At 45.3% G+C, this 16,110-nt stretch overlaps 1 protein-coding gene across 1 annotated transcript in view; it reads right to left on the reverse strand.

Moving 5' to 3' along the window:
• Positions 1 to 16,110, reverse strand: part of LOC134218133 (potassium channel subfamily T member 2) — a 651,711-nt gene that overhangs the window by 134,854 nt on the left and 500,747 nt on the right. The gene's annotated exons all lie outside the window — the stretch shown is intronic.

Consider the following 16,110-nt stretch of genomic DNA (forward strand, 5'->3'; position numbering starts at 1 on the left):
GAATCCCTTGCGGATTCCGAAGGGGAATCCCTTGCGGATTCCGAAGAATCCTTGCGGATTCAGAAGGGAATGCTCGCAGATTCCGAAGAGGAATCCCTTGCGGAGTTCGGGAAGGAATCTTTGCAGATTCCCGGAAGGGGAATCCCTTGCGTGATTCCGAAAGGGGAATCCTTTTGGATTCCCGGGAAGAGAATCGCTGCGGATCTCCAGAAGAGCGGTCCTTGCAGATTCCGAAGAGAATCCCCTGCGGATTCCGGAAGGGGAAATCTCTTGGATTCTGAAGGTAACCGCGGATTCCGGGCGAACTACCGTGATTCCGGCGTAATCCCCTGCGGATTCCGAAGGAATCCCTGCGATTCCGAAGGGAATCCTTGCGGATTCCGGAGCAACCTGTGATTCAAGGAATCCTACCCAGATTCGAAGGGAATCACTGCGTGAGTCTCGAAGTGGAGTCTCCTACTTAGTCTCCGAAGGGGAATCCCTGCAGTTCGAAGGGAATCCTATAGTTCGAAGGGAATCCTGCCCAGTTCCGAAGGGAATCCTGCAGATTCCGAGGGGAATCTGCGGATTCTCCGAGGAATCCCTGCGGATTCCGAAGGGGAATCCTGCCGGATTCCGAAGAGGAATCCCTGCGGATTCCGAAGGGGATCCTGCGGACCTTCGAAGGGAATCCTGCGGATTCCGAAGGGAATCCCTGCGGATCTCCGAGGGGAATCCTACCCCAGGTTCGAAGGCGAATCCCTGCAGATTCCGAAGGAATCCTGCGGTTCCGGGAAGAGAATCCTCACCCGGATTCCGAAGGGAACTCCTGCGGATTCGAAGGAATCCCTGCGGATTCTGAAGGGAATCCCTGCGCGATTCCGAAGGGGAATCCTGCCCAGTTCGAAGGGGAATCCCTGCCAGCCAGATTCGAAGGGAATCCTGCAGTTTCGAAGGGAATCCCTGCGGATTCGAGGGCCTACGGATTCGAAGGGAATCCCTGCCAGTTCGAAGGGGAACTCCTGCGGATTCCGAAGGGAATCCTGCGGTTCGAAGGGAATCCTGCGGATTCCGAGGGGAATCCCCTGCGGATTCCGAAGAGAATCCTCAAAGTGATTCGAGGAATCCCTGCAGTTCGAAGGGAATCCTGCGGATTCGAAGAGGAATCTCTGCGGATTCGAAGGGGAATCCCTGCGGATTCCGAAGAGGAATCCTACGCGATTCCCGAAGGGGAATCCCCTGCGGATTCCGAAGGGAATCCTGCAGTTCCGAAGGGGAATCCTCGCGGATTCCGAAGGGAATCCTGCGGATTCGAAGGGGCGAATCCTCTGCGGATTCCGAAGGGGAATATCTGCGGATTCCGAAGGGGAATCCTCGCGAGTTCGAAGGGAACTTCCTGCGGTTCTGAAGGGAATCACCTGCGGATTCCTGAAGGAATCCCTGCGGATTCCGAAGAGGAATCCTACTCGCGAGATTCCTGAAGTTCGAAGAGATCCTGCGGATTCGAAGGGAATCTCTGCGGATTCCGAAGGGAATCTGCCCGGCTTCCGAAGGGGAATCCTGCAGGATTCCGAAGGGAATCCCTTGCGGATTTCGAAGGGAATCCTGCGGATTCCGAATCCTGCGGATTCCGAAGGGGAATCCCTGCAGATTCGAAGGGGAATCCTGCGGATTCCGAGGGATATCCTGCGGATTCCGAGAGGAATCTTTGCAAATCCAGTGATTCTGAAGGGTAATCTTCTGGATTGAAGATGATAACAGGATTCCGAAGGGTAATTCCTACGTATTCCGAAGGGGAATCTCTACGTATTCCGAGAAAGAATCCTTGCGGATTTCGAAGGAAAATGCCTGCGGATTCCGAAGAGAAATCCCTAAGGATTTCGGTATGATGTGGATTCTGCTGGGGAATTTCTGCGGATTCGAAAGAAGATTCTCTGCGGATTTTGGTAGGGGAACCACTACGGTTCCTGAAGAGGTTATTCGGCGGATTAGAAAAGAATATTCTCAGCAGGTTTCGGAAAGGGAATACTTGCGCATTATTCCGATGGGAAAACTCCTGCCGGAATAATGAAAAGGGGATTTCTGCGAATTCTGAAGGGGAATTTCTGAAGATTTCGAAGGGGAAACCCCATAAATTTTAATAAGAGATTAATCGTTCCGAAAAAGTCTCCCTGTAGATTTCGAAGGGGAATCCATAAGAGAAGAGCCTACAAATAACGAAGTGGAATCAACGTTTTTCGTAAAGCGGGGACTGCTTTATTTCCGCTACATATTCATAAAAAAATGCAGAATTGTAAGCAACTTTTCAAGGAAGTTGTTATGAAATTCAGTACCTTGACATCAGAATCATACATTTTGCATCAATGCTTTCCGGATATTTATTTGCTTTTAGAAATATATAAAATCCTCAAATTCAAACTTTCTCTTTTATATCCGCCATGCGGACCCTCCCACGATTTACATAATTTTGTTATGCACTATCTCCAAAAGTCCAAAAATTTCCTAAGGACTGAATCAAAATTCAATAGGAATTTTGAGAACTGCTGAATTTATCAGTAGTAATATCGAAGAAATCTGTGCCAAAATTAAGGTACATACATAACCTTGATTACTTTCGACTGTGATTGATTATTGACGACGGTATTTTTCCACTACCGTATCGCTCACCCTGTACCACTGGAGTTTCCTGCAAATTTGTTCTTAAATGTTGACAAGATACATACAATATGAATATGTATTTCATGTAGGTGAACTGTTCATCAAGATTTACAATACTAAACAAGATCGAAAGTTCTGAATACCCGAACACCCGGCCATGCAAAGACAATATAACATCGAAACTATGTATTAACTACTCCACAAAACAACCACGTAACAGCTTTTGCAATGCTCTCCCTGGTATGATTATGATAAACACGGAAATGTTTTTCTGACGAGTTCAGAACGAAAAGTTGAACACTTGTATCTAATCTACTTGAAGCCGTTTCTATTCCATGCTGCCGGAGACCCTTATCGTTTAATTTCATGACTAATGTAACTGTGGCTAATCACCGCTTCCACTAAATATATCCATTATTATAGTTTACTTACGCGATCTTCTCTGAGGCGACCTCCACGGAACGTCATCGTCCAGTTCGTCGTCGCTTTCGTTATCCTCGCCGTCGATACCGTCCTCACCCGATGATAACTGAACGAGGACGACGTGAACATATCCGGTACCGGCGGTAGAATCCGAAGGCCTCCGACTCCTTAGAAAGTACAATTTCCGCTCCGTCAAATGTTGCTCCACATGCGTTCAGACTCGCATCTTACCTCGCCTCTGGTTGAGAATGTCCGGGCTGAGCAGGTTGGGATTATTGTTGCTGGGAATCTCTCCAGATGGTTGGCTGTCGTGATGGCCGGCGGACCCAGCTGCGTCGACGACGGGATGGTGGCCGTGGCCGGCGACGAGGGCTCCTTGAGGTTCGTCTTCGAGTCCGACACCGTGATGGCGTTGGTGTTTGGAACCCGAGTTGGAAGCGTTGCAGTCTCGGTGGCAGGTGGCTGCATCGAAAGTAGATGACGAGTTGATAGAGCGGGTGAAAAACGTGATTGGTTAGGCTGAATTGTTGAGTGAACATTCGAGCGACTATCAGTTTTAATACCGGTGGGTAATTGTTTTCCAGATTAAAGCGAGCGAAATATATACGCCTCATAATGAGTTAGGGTGCTCCAATGTTGCTCATTTAACGTATAGTTCCTATCAAACTAAGATTTCGATGAAATGTAAGTTCTCATAAGAAATAAAAGTTGCGCAACGCATAATTTCTCATTTCATAAAACGTTCGACTTTTCAAACTTATAAAACTACAGAAAACGTTAAAGACAATGCAGAGCGAACTTGAGCATAAAGGTATAGAATAAATTAACGAATTACATTGAACAGTTTGAATTTTGTGTTTTTGAACTTCTGGACCGTTAAAATAAAAAAAACAAGTCTAACAAAAGATGTTGTAAATTTATGGCAAATTGGAAATTTTTGGAAACGTCGAAGTATTTGTTTCGCTGCTTTTCAAAGCTTGATCGATTCTGATAAATTATCGACGATTTATGACAGAAATGGATGTATTCACCGTGCGAAAAATAGAGAGACCAGGGTGAGGGAAAAGATAAAAAATCTAGCTGACGAGAAGGCGTGCATCGTGATTATTATTTTAAATTTATTATTAATTTCATCGTTGACATATAAGCCGTTATTGACTTGGATGGGAAATGCACTGAGCTTGGGACTGCAACTGGAACTGGAGGTGGTGCGTAATTGTATATGAAGGGTTGAACTGTGAAATGCGTTTAATAACGAAATGAAAAGCTTAATCATACGTGACAGCCTTCCATATTTGTTTCTACAGGATTCGTTAATCGATTATTGGTACATTTTCCGAAACGCCACCGGTGGCTTCTGTATCGGATACTCCGGCTTTATAAGAAACCCATCGGCATGTCATGTACCTTGGCGGTATGTGCGGCAGTAAATGCTTGTTCATTATCAACGGACACTTAATCGGATGTTGGCTCAGTGGATAGATTAATTTCGAGAAATCAAGCATTATAGAACAGCAATTCTGATGACATATTAGCCTTGTTCAATGATAATTCGAAGCAGGAGCGAGCTGGTCACTTTCAAAGCATGTTTATGTTAATAATTTTCCAGGTTAACGTTTTTTGCATTAGTACTCGTAGCTCACGGGATACGATGGTGGCTAAGAATACGTAGCCCGGGCAGAAGCCATGAACAGAATAACAAATCATGATATGGATATGGACTTGCTTGATGTAAAGAGATGAAAGGACGAGCAACAGCATCCATGATAATGATCATTTATTACAAATAGCATAACATGATATCCTCATGATATTTTAGGTGCAAAACATTGATATTGTCGTTTGATCTTTATCTCTTGCCCATAAAAAATTTATCTCTTGTCCATATCAAACATATCCATATACTTTTTGCTATCTTCTCAACATTTGATATTATTGAGCTATTTTCGTCTACTCGAAACCAACAGATAATTAGGTTAAAGGTTAAAGACTATTATTCTTCCATTTACTTCCACTATTAGCGAAGTAAAATGGAAGAATATAGTCTTCTAACCTTGTAGCATTTCCCTAAGACGCTCTAAAATAATTAATCACAACAGATGGCTGTCTGATTGGGACCTAATGTGAGCGTCGTCGATATAAATTCGCAGTTTTTGTTTGAGGTAGGACTACGTCTGTATTTTCTATACTAGGGGTGCATTTGCGATTGCGAATATGGCAAAAGCGTCAAGAAAATATGATAGACTTTGAACGTTAATATCTCAGTCGTTTCTTGACAGTGCTGTAGTTGTGAACTAAAAGCTAGTTAGTCGGCGAAAATTGGGGTGTTACCACACACATAGGCAATAGAGGGGCATACACTAAAAATAACTCAAATACAGGAAAAATTGAAAATGGTTTTCAATTGTGAGAAAATGGTTTTCAATGGCAGAAAGTGAGAACGTCATAAAGCGCCTTCCAAGACCAAAATAAAATCTACAACCACAAATCATAAATAAAGACCCAGGTACTGAAGCATTGAGCAATACATCAGAGGGTTGGTGGGGGATGCTTTGTAGTTGCCATTTGCCATACTCCTAGGTGCAGGGGCTTATGGAGTGTCAATTGGCCCATGATGAATACCAGTGAAGTCCTGATTATCAGGCATTCTGGCCGTGTTAACGATAAGATATCGCAGTAATAGTAATTGGATTTTATAATATTGTGAAAGCGATTGATGGCAATGGACATTCTACTATTTTAGAGGCCGGTGACCCTGACTTGAATCGGCAGGTTGGCTAATGGCTAGCCTGTCTTCCACTGCCCGTCCGTGGCGAGCCTTGCAGCACGCTGTCTAATCCTGGCACCAAGATTTTCCTGCTGGGTGGGAGTTTCTGACTTGCGCTGATATGGCTCTGAACATGTAAGTATAAACCAATGCATGAACACCTTGCATACCGATAGGCATGCAAAGATAACCATGGGATATTTGAGGCGACTACTCCTGTAGGATTCAACGACAGCCACAGGGGGCCTAACAATAATGAGTGATTCAAAAATTAATCATTAATTAATAGCCCAAGAGTTTCCCCAGCAGTGATGGGGTATAGCCCTATAAACACACTCGACAAGTGACTACAGGATGCGGGTGGTCGCCGAGCATCTCGATAATATCATCGGTTCATGAGTGCAAGGCAGAACCTTGTAGCGGCCAGGAAATTTGCAAGTAATTTATCAATATTAAACATTAATATTCTGTAAATATTGGAAATAGTTGTAAATTGATCGGTGGCATAAACTACAGATCGCCAATAGTTTAGAATAGCATATCCCTTAACATAGGCAAGCGGGCATTTAACCAATTAGCCAAGCTCTCCAAGGTCGAGGCTATTTGTTTTTCGGATAAGTTGGGAGAGGAAAGCAGCACAACTTTCGTGTCAATTATCCATCGTGCCAATAAGGTCACGATCGTACACGAAGGGAGTCGGGAAATGACGTATTTCCGGTTGTGTCCGAGCCCACCTTCCTTGATCTGAGGACTCACGGGCTCAATCATTTCGTCCGTGATCATCCAATAAGTTGGAAGTGTCCGCGTTTGTCAGTTATTATTGCGATTGTTCTAAAGTATGTGCTACTGTGATTTTAAATGTAATTATTTAATAAATTATTGTTCGTTCCTTAGCAATTAGGCAGAAAGCGTGCGTTTAGATTTTGTGTGCGACAGTAGACAGAGAGAACCTATATCAAAGGTAAAGTTTTGCTCTAATGTGATAATGTGTTCGTGCTCAAGTGTTTGTTCGGCCAGATTGGCTTGATATCCTCCCACCCGCAGCAAACTATCGCACCCAAGCGCGACGAAACCACCCCCCCCTTTTTTTTTCTTGAGCAAGGGTAAACGGAAATCTGCAACCAATCACCTGAGGAGGTTAACTCAGGTAGCGTGGGGATGGGTATGTCATGTAACTCTTACCCGACCCACTAAAACCAAAAACTTTCACCAGTCCTTATCCCTCGGCCCGCAATTTAGCAATACATCAGGGGGATTATCAAGAACGCTCACGCTTATGCTAACGCACTTGACGTCAATACACACACAACATCGACTTCAAGGGTGGCTACCTCACCACCCGTCGATCGCAAGCTATGATAGTAACCCAACGGTCCATATCATAATCTCACAATGTTGGAGATGAGCACCCCGACAACAACCACCGCGCGTGAACCGCAATGACCTCTATATCTACATACTGAGGTCCCCGCAGCCCACCCGCGACATGTTGGTTGTCGGGGTGAGCAAATGTTCACTGCATCACAGGTGCCCTACTGCACTCGTTGATTTTGTTCAAGACGCCACCACCGCTGCAGTTTCGACATAATCTGTTGAGATGCTGTGTTCACCGCATTCCATATAGCTTCTTCCAGGCACATCCTCTCGACGAGGTTGTCCGGGGTTGTATCCATACCACTAATAAGCAGCATGGTATTGCGTTCTACCTCGAATCGCTTGGGCATGCGAACATCACATGCTCTGCCGATTCTACCTCACCTACACATTCAGGACACTCCGCAGAATCTGCGAAGCCAAACCTGTGTAGGAATTGCTTAAAGCAGCCATGTTCAGACAACACCTGTGTTAGGTGGAAGTTGACTTGACCATGTTTCCTATCAACCCAGTTGGACACATCTGGAATCAGTCTGTGGGTCCAACGACCTTTGACTGCGGTGTCCCATGCTCTTTGCCATTTGAGCAACGAAGCTGCTCTCTTGACACGTCGCACTTGCACCGAGTCCCTTTCGTTGTAGCACTCCACATCCTCCTCTAAGAGTGTGTCGATCGGCATCATTCCAGCTGTAACGCACACCGCCTCATATGATATGGTGCGATATGCGCTCGCGACGCGTAACCCGACTAGAAGGTCATATCAAAATTATATCATCCTATGTTATTATGTTATACTAAATTTTTATAACAAAATTTGTTAGAAACTTGGTGCAGGATGTTGTTAAAATATCTAAATTTCTATCAAAAACTGCACTACTGGAAACAAAAAACTATCCAATTTTGTTACAATTTTATCATAAAAATAACATATTTTGTTAAAAATTTATAACAGAATCAGATACAAAATATATTGTTTCTGTGCAGTTGGAATTTTTACAGGTCGTGAGAGGTCTCTAGATTGTCATCAACAATCACATTTATTTTTTGGCTGGACAAGAATATTTTTCGATAACATGAAATTAACAACATTACAAATAAGGCAACCTTCTCAAATTATTATATCAACGTTGTGGTATATCATATATATGGCTGGGAGACTTTGCTACATCAATTTTAATTGCCTACTGTTGGGCAATTCGGTGTTAAGCATTTTCAAATCATATTATGATATAATCCTGTTACAACATTTGAAAGATAATGGCTACTGAGAACAAAATTGCCTTATCAAAATAAGTTATAAATATCACAATATGTTAAAATTGTGTTCAATTCTTGTTATGCTCTTCTAGTCGGGAAGCACATCAGCCGGTGTACTCTGATCAATTTCTTTACATTGTACTCGGCTTTTAGTGCTACGGCCCATGCCGGCACGCCATAACGGATGATAGACAATGCTACGCCAGCTATCAGCCTACGCACTTGACTATGCACCGCCGATCTGTTGGACATCATTCGTGATAAAGATTTTATCGCCAATGAAGCCCGCTGACATGCATAATCGACGTGGCTCGTAAAATTGAGCTTATCATCGATCATCACGCCCAGATGCTTGAGAAACCTCACGGAGTTAACTGTGCAGGTCCCTACTCTTATCCTAGCCTGTTGCAACCCATGAGGGTTATGGACTACCACGACTTCCGTCTTGTGGTGTGCAAGGGATAACCGTCTCGAGTTGAGCCATTCCTCCACTCTGCCAATCGCGTATGAAGCCTTCAATCTAACTTCGTCGAGAGTGTCACCTGCTACTTCTAGCATTACGTCATCCGCGAAGCCTTCTATCTTCACTCCGGCCGGGAGACTTAGGCGTTATACTCCATCGTACATAATATTCCACAGAACCGGTCCGAGGATCGATCCCTGTGGAACACCCGCGACACTACGATCGACTTTGACCAGCATCCGTGTCGTATATCAGCACCCTGTTCTGAAAATAACTTTTCAGTATCCTGACCTGGTAATCCGGAACTCTCAATCGGTGCAGGGAGTCAGCAATTGCTGCCCAGCTAGCATTGTTGAACGCGTTTTTACATCGAGTGTAATCAACGCGCAGTACCTAATACCTCTTCTGTTTAAACCTCTCGCTATCTTAGCCGTATCCGTTACCGCTCGAATGGCTTCGATGGTAGAACGGCCCTTACGGAAGCCATACTGGTTGCTAGATAAGCCACCAGCACACTCTGTATAAGCCGACAATCTATTCAGAATGACCCTCTCTAGCAGCTTTCCAGCTGTGTCGAGTAGGCAAATTGGTCTGTATGCCGAAGGATCCCCTGGCTGTTTGCCAGGCTTCGGTAATAGCACCAATTTCTGCCGTTTCCATCGATCTGGGAAGTTTCCTTCGTCCATGCATCTCTGGAGGCAGCTCCTGAACATATCTGGATTGGCAAGAATGGCGTGTTTAAGGGCCAGGTTTGGGAATACCATCCGGGCCTGGCGCCTTATTGAGCTTAAGTTTTCTTGCGGCTACGATAAGCTCTTCGTTGGTCACTAGCGGTACCACGTCGACTGACTCAGTATGGTGTAGCGGGCCAGTCCGATGGTCCATGTGTCGGAAACAATCCCTCTACTATACTGGCTAACAGCTCTGGGGATCTTTCAGGAGGTGTGCTATTGGTCCTAGACATCACTATCATGTATGCATCATCCCACGGGGTGTCATTCGCCATCCTGCACAGCTGTTCGAAGCAGGCTCGCTTGCTACATTTAATCTCGTAGTTCAGGGCTCTGCTCGCTGTCCGGAATACCCCTCGTCTATCGAGTCGCTCAGCGTCTGTTCTAGCCCGTCGCAAACTTCTTTTAGCTTTAAGACAGGTTCTACGAAGATCTGCAATCGTGTCAGACCACCAGTACACTGGTTGTCGATTTCTAGGGCTGGGTCTTCCTTGGCATCGCCACGTCGCAAGCACGTGTAAGTACTTCCGTCAGGTCGTTACCGCTTAGTCCTGTAGTCCTACTCTCCCAGCGCAGCGCCTCCACCAACAGCTCTTGATTGAACTGTGAAGTGCGCCATCCGGGATCCGTTGCACCACCTCTTCTCGTCGTAGTTCTCCGGGTATACTCGACCATAAAACGTACTTCCTGATGGTCGCTAGAAGTATGACCCTCGTGGACCATCCATCCCGGTTCTTCAGTCCATCCTGCGCTGCAGAAGGTGACGTCGATACATGAATCACCGCTCGGTCCTCTGAACGTTGGCACTTGACCTTCGTTCAGCAGAACTACGTTCAATACCGCTAGTGACTCTAGCAGGATATGACCTCTAGCGTTAGTAAAACCGGGAACCCCAGTCCACTGCCCACGCATTGAAGTCACCTGCTACAACTACTGGTTTAAGGCCAGTTAGTTTCGCCGCAAGAATATCAACTACCCTAGTGTACTGCTCTATACTCCATCTAGGAGGACAGTAGCAGCTACAAAAGTAAACACCGTTTACCTTTTGCTATGACGAAACCCTCATCGTCAGGAGAAGATATTATCTTCTGGATGGGGTAGCGCCCACAAGTCCAGATTCCCCACCATACCGGACTTGTCCGCAATCTAGCTGCCGTTTCCAGCAGGGATGCAGTATGGGTCAGACAGCAAGGCAACATCAGCTTTACACTCGATAACCGACTGTTGTAGCAGCAGCTGGGCCGCCTCGCAGTGGTTCAAGTTTAGCTGTGTTACTTGCATGTCTGGACCCTTCTAGAGGCCGGACAGGTCTGCGCACCGGTGAGATGCCTCTTGTCTGCCCCCCTGTAGGACATATCAGGCATCTCGGTGCAGCCCTGGCAGGTGCGAGCCTGGTGGTTTTCGGCTCCGCACCTACGGCACAGCTTACTACGGTCAGGTCCCTTACAGTCATAGGACTTATGACCGTGGCCAAGGCACCTGTAGCAGGCCTGATTGGGTTGGCTTGTGCTCAGCGAGCACACCGACCAACCACCTTCAGTTTTACCTTATCCAGCACCTTCTTGGCCTCAGCCATAGGTACTTGGAATGAGGCAACCTGCATTCCCGCAAAGCCTTTGCGTAACCGAATCGCGGATTCCTGGATCTTGACATTACACCGATCCTTCAGTGCGTCTACCAGGTCTCCGGCTTCGGTTATTTCATCCATGCCCTTGCACTGGATGTTCAGGACTGGGCACAGGGCTCTAACCTGGACCCTGTCACCCAGGACCTCTTCCGTCAACTTTTATACTCAGAACTCTTCCGAGTAGCATCCCACTTCAAGACGAGAATCATCTCGCCTTTGCGCGTTCTTCGGATGCAGTTGACATCCCCTCCTAGAATAGAGAGCTTCTCGGTGCCTCTCATAGTCTTTAAGACTTCGGCGTAGCTTTTATCGTCAGCCTTGACAATGATCGCTCCACCTCTATCCTTCCGCTTGCCACTCCCACTAGAAGGCGCACCCTTTTTCTCACGGGCTCTACCCTTCTTGGCGGTGACTGGATCCTTTCCCTTGGTCGCACTCCTTGCGACCTGCTGACGGCTTCTTTTCGCCTTTTTAGGATTCACTACCTTTGTCCATGGTAGATCTTCCTCCCGGCGGTCCTCCGGTATCTTCCTAGGTGGAGGTACCATTTTCCTCTCGGTCTCCACTCGGACCTTTTCTACGGTCCGTGCCGAGGCTTTAATAGCTACTTTCAGGTCCGCCTCCTGCGTGACCCTACTTAGCTTAGGAGTTGCTCCGCTGTTAGCCATACGCCGTTTGTTCTGCAGTCTGGCTCTCCGCCAGCTGCTTCCCATCAGTAAAGAGACGAATCTTCGATCCGGCCTCTTCCCTGGCCTTTATCGCCTGGCTCACTGCCAATTTCTTCTCCTCAGTAAGAATGCGGATCTTGTGCTCCGCCTCCTTACTGGCTTCCAGCAAGGACTTCCACTCCGACTTCGTCTCCACGACTAGACTAGAGCGCAGAGGGTCAGTACGGCCTGTTTCAAGTCCTTACTAAAAATTTACTCGGTTGTCCAGGAAGGACATGATTACGTCCGAAACGTCCGTAATCACTTCCATCGTCTGGGCTCCATCCTCGCCGTGGTTAGTCATCACCGAGTTAATGACTTTGGTCAGAGTGGGGCCGTCCATCTTAACATCCACCGGCACCTCTTCCGACCCTCCACGTGCTCCGCCATCGCCTCACCCCGGCGATCTTTGGGGTGACCGATCAAGGCCACTGCGCCTGGCGAAAGGGTTCTCCTTGTCGCCATTCGCCTCACCTCCCTCCTTCGCCGATTTTGTAGTTTTTAATAGGTTACTCATGTCTGTTGGGTCCCCCTTGCGGCTGCTGTCGAATCCTGTTGGTGTAGTCGCCTTCGCGATCCCATGGTTATCTATATATACCTTGCGGCATGCAGGAGGCCATGCGAGGTTGACACTTTCGTGTTCAGGAGCCAGATCAGCGCTAGTCAGGAAGGAGCATCTGAGTTTACGCCCACTCAGCTACCAGCTGAGCCACAAGATTGTACCGCGTGCCACAAGGCCTGCCACGGTTTTAGGGACGGAAGACAGCCTGGCCATTAGCCCATTCGCCGTTTCCAGGTCGGTGTCACCCAGCCTTACTAAGAGAATAGAATAACCTCGCGTTCACAATATCTCAATATCCAAAAAACAAGACCAATAACATGCAACCAGTATACCATAATCAGGATCTTACTGGGATCAATCCTGATGTGCCAATGGCACTCCCTGGGCTTGTGCTTTTGAAGCGGCACACAGTCGCTTTGATAGAGTCTGCTAACGGGCACTTGTGGTTTTTTGGGAGGGATTTTAGCAGAGCCCACTGCTAAATCCCACACGCCCTAGGCAGTTCTCCCTGACTCACAGACAGCTGGGGAGGGGTCGTCAAGCCCTTGGACATGGTCCCTGCTGCCCCCACTGGTCACGTTTGGTCTCAAATATGCACTTCAGACGCATTAATGCTCTTTGATAAGCACTTGATCCAATATGAACGCCTCGACAGGTCAAGTTTGGACTCAAATTTTCACTGCAGGCGCCTACATGCTGGTCAATGTTTGGAGTCGATTTTGCACTGCAGGCGCCTCCCTGCTGGTCACGTTTGGACTCAAATTTTCACTGCAGGCGCCTCTGTGCTGGTTGATAAATACTTGTATAAACGCCTCTGACAGGTTATGTTCGAGCTCAAATGTGCACTATATGAATACTTTTTGATGCGCAGATTGGTTTTCAAATATGATTTTACATCACATTCTGTATGTAAACAATTAGTTCATTTAGAATCATCTATAATTTTAATAGATAAAATTTTTGTGGATCACATCATATCCGGCAACGGAAAGTGCTTCACATCGTCTTTTTTGCATAAATTAAGTAAGTGTTAATGTTACAATATAAATGATACACCGCTCTAGCATCAAAAAAAATTAAATTATAATTTTGAAAATAAAAATTAACTCGAAGCAAAATATAAAGCTTGTTAGTCGCCGACTAACCCCGACCCCCCGCAACTACAGCACTGATTACGACCCTACGACGAAAATAGGATTAAGTCAAACAATCAGTCAAATAAATAAATAAACTTTCAAGGAAATATCATCTTTGAGAATGTGAATTTAATTTGAGAAACATAAAATAAACTGTCCCATCCCATCCAAGGCTTATCTACCAAGATTCTCCATATTTTTCGCAATGGTACCCATTCATAAACACAAAACGAACTGATACTGCCAAATGCGTAATTTATCAGAATCGATGAGATGCAATTAAACTGAAGATAATTGGAACGACAACTGTTTCGTCGTTACACGGATCAATGAATCTGCAACAAAGCATTGTTCTACATTCTCAACTACTTTCACCATGGTGACATCATGTGAGTGGGAAGTGGGTGGTGCTGCAAAGTTTGATCTGTGGACCACGGCCTGAGGTGGTTTTAGTTCGATTTCGAGAGTATGCCGAGTTGAGTGATTGGTGTGGATGTGACTTTGGTGCGGGTATGAATTGAGAGTGGGGCTCAACTATACACGTATTTACACTACTGAACAGTGCTTCTAATATCTAAATTTTTCTAACTCTAACTCGATATAAACTGAGCATGACAAGAGCGTGAATTATCTAATCGGAAATGTAGAGATATCAGACAGATATACAACGGATTGAAACGATAAGACACGGCAAATGGTGAATACAGGACTTTGGATCGGCGAAGCTTTTGTGCTCGGTTGAGTGATCGCAGGGGAGCAGGTTCGAAAACGATCTATCAGATACCTATTCTGCACTAGTTGGGGTGGCTCATCTGTGTAAACTTTCAAAGCAGGTTTAGTAAGTCGGGGTGTGGAGGACGGAAAAAAAGTCAGACGAATTACATTTCGCATTACAAGTTCTCTTATAACTCGTTTATCGTATTTAAAACTCGAAATTCGTTTCAATTGCTTGAAAACGCGAAGATTATTCATATAGGATCGATCACTTTTTTACGATGCCTTGAAAATCCTAGATTTTTAATTTTTATTTGTTCCACTCAGTTATCCAATTCGAAGTTACTATGCAATACATAGTGGTACTCATATGGTTAGTTGAGTTATTCATCTAGCTGACTTCCCGAACATAGTCTAACACCATGTAGTGCATATAGTGAACATATTTTGATATTGACATTTATATGAAATCATAATTTGTATTCAAATTTTGATCTTCGTATTCGATTATATATTTTGATTTTTCTTTCTTATTGTCCTTGATTTCACAACATCAAAATAAGTTATCGATTTTATTTCAATCTTTTGAAAGTTTGATAATATGATTTGTTATTAACGGGTATACCCCGTTAGGCATAAGTACTTTAGGCACAATGGACGATAGGCATAAAATGACCCAAAGAACAGCCTGTGATATAAAGAAGGCAGAATTATGCCTAACGTCCATTTTGCCTAACGTACTTATGCCTAACGTCGCGGACTCGTTATTAACTTGTAAATACGTAATTCATCTGGTCTGGAAAAAAAAATATAACGAAAACCTCCGATGCAAATCCCCAAATGTGAGAGAAGATCAAAATAGCAGGAAAAGTCATTAATCAGTTACAGAGGAAGGAGAAGAAAAAGAGTAATATCATAAGTGTGATTAGGGAGCAAAAAAGAAAACGAAAGTTGGTAAACAAGACTGGAAATCTTCCAGAAACCATGCAGCTTCTGTCGGGTGTCACACTCACGCACGGCCAGTGTCAAGACGTCACTGTCCAGCACGATGGGGGGATTGTTATTGTAGCGCGGCGGCGACCCGGGACTGTCCGAGTTGGTCGAGTGCATGCTCGGACTATGGGGTACGCGTACGCAGACCGAGGGCACTGGGGCCATTGGTGGAATGGTCGCGCTGTTCTCTTCTTGGTGGTGATGGTGATTATTGTTGTTGTTGTTGTTGTTATTGTTGATTGCCGGTACTGTTGCAGAATCAACGGGAAAGAATGTTTACGATTACGGGGTGTCTGTGTTTGGCGGAAATCAAAACGTGACTATACAAACTAATGAGCTGAAAAAGTCGAAAACCATGCAATTTTTAGCTCCTAGGCTCGCGATCAAATCAATCCCAAAATGATGAACCTACATTGCTGGTTAAGGGATGTAAGTAAAAAAATAGCTTACAAAGCACCGCGCTGTAAATCGCGTTTATGTACAAATTACACAGTTTTAAGGCACCTCGTGATGTAATGTCGCTTATATGCCACTCTTTGCTATCTCAACTGTTGTTCGCCACTACTATTTCGAATAGAAATACACCGAAAGCAATCGCTTTTAATAGCAGGTAAATAACACCAGGCAAACGTGATAAAAACTGTTATAAACTACAATAACTTCTGTGTTTTCTGTTCTAGTGTAAATATGTTGGTCAAAGGGTTTCTGTAGCAAGTAGC

The sequence above is a fragment of the Armigeres subalbatus genome, chromosome 2, assembly GCF_024139115.2.
Source record: "Armigeres subalbatus isolate Guangzhou_Male chromosome 2, GZ_Asu_2, whole genome shotgun sequence".
Taxonomy (NCBI): domain Eukaryota; kingdom Metazoa; phylum Arthropoda; class Insecta; order Diptera; family Culicidae; genus Armigeres; species Armigeres subalbatus.